General features: G+C 32.0%; 1 protein-coding gene across 1 annotated transcript in view; it reads right to left on the reverse strand.

The window, feature by feature from the left end:
• Nucleotides 1–1,786, reverse strand: part of LOC106877429 (fibrillin-2) — a 62,196-nt gene that overhangs the window by 23,588 nt on the left and 36,822 nt on the right. The gene's annotated exons all lie outside the window — the stretch shown is intronic.

The following is a 1,786-nucleotide window of genomic DNA, read 5'->3' on the forward strand; positions in this document are numbered from 1 at the left end:
ATAATTAAATATATCTATGAAGAAACGATGAATTTTTTCATTACGAAATTTTTCGTTATTTCTTCATTATGAGGTTTTTTCACGCTGACTACTTGATAAATTCTTATAAAGAATTTATCCTATATTATATTATATATATATACATGATTTCATACACTCACACATATATACGAAGAGGTACTGAAAAGTTTCTGGTTTTAAGGATATCGCGAAAAGCCTGGTTGGAGGCCCACCTTCCGAGTTCTTTTGCAGGGCTTAGAAAAACTGAAGGACCACTGTACTAAGTGTGTGAATCTGAGAGGGGAATATGTTGAATAAAATTACAATTAACTAATCTTCCTCTATTTTCTTTTACCTAAAGATGGGAACTTTTCAGCACCCCTTCGTATATGCGCGTGTGTTCTCATAAGTTAAAATGAAATTTAAAGTGCAAGATAAAATAAAATAGGGATCTACAGCTAATGCTTTAGTAAACAAATTTATAATTATTTTATTTTAGTTCTTGATTTTACTGCTTGTTTCTTCTGATCATATTTGTTTACTTTTTAGTACGTTTGAAAGCACCTTCCAAATAAGGCCAAACTAGTATCTGAAAAAGTGTGGAAGTTTATTAAATACATCTCAGGGCTGCTTCCGTATAGTAAGAAAACCTTGCTAAATTTGACAGAGTTTAATATTTACTTGCTATGAAACGTCCAGATGAATAATTTGTTCATTTTGTTACTGCAGAAAATTAAATGTACTACATATGTGGGAAATTATGTCTGTGGGTGTATTTGTGAAGTTGGTAGCTAACTCCTCCTACATAGTTTTATCGATTTTGATGAAACTTGACACTTGAGTAGAACTTATGTCTGAAAACCTCATGGCATACTCAGATTGTTGAAAAAATCGAAAATAGGGCCCCTGGAAAGAATCCTTATATATATCTAATATATTTTCTTTTAATATCCAAGGAAAATAACCCATTTGCCCCTCGAAGGGATCCTTATATATAGCCAAAGGAAATAACTTATTCATTTTCCTAAATTATTTGGTATAAATCAGATTGACGATGCTTATTTGAACTGTTAGAGTTATTTTCGCAATTTATCCAGTATAACCCTTAAACAAGTAAATAGTATTTTCCTAAACAATAGATCCACTTATGTCGGTTAGTGACTTATTCACGAATATACAAATACCAGCGCCGTTGAGGGTAATATTCTCTGGGAACGCACAAAATCACTTTTCAGAGTTATTTACTTTGAATAGTTATTATCTTATATCTGATTAGCCTGTTATTACGTAACATGCTTCAAGATTTTAGTATACATACCTTATAAGTATTTCCTCCTAATTTCTATAGACTCTAGGAACGCATTAAAGTTCTTATCGGAGCTACTTTATTTGAATTCTTACTATCGGGTAACTAATTTCATGTTATTCCATAACTGACTTCACAATTTGGGTATTAATAACTTATTGGGAATTCCTAAAAACAAGATCCTGTGTAATACAGTTCGGTATTCTCTGTAAATGCACAAAAACCGTTTTAAGGGTTACATACTTTGTATTGTTGTTATTGGATGAGCGAAACAATTATGAGAACGAAACCAAAGAATAAGCCCCGCTTTCCCGGGAATTACCGAGTACGTCAGCTAGTTTATGAATACATATGTATATGTATATTTAATGAGCGTGGGACATTTTGGCAACGCTGGTGTAACTGGATACAGACAACGAAACAGCTGCTAACAAATACAATTCACATTTCTACACGTCTTTTATTGTCTTAATTATATAT

The sequence above is a fragment of the Octopus bimaculoides genome, chromosome 5 (genome assembly GCF_001194135.2).
Source record: "Octopus bimaculoides isolate UCB-OBI-ISO-001 chromosome 5, ASM119413v2, whole genome shotgun sequence".
Classification (NCBI taxonomy): domain Eukaryota; kingdom Metazoa; phylum Mollusca; class Cephalopoda; order Octopoda; family Octopodidae; genus Octopus; species Octopus bimaculoides.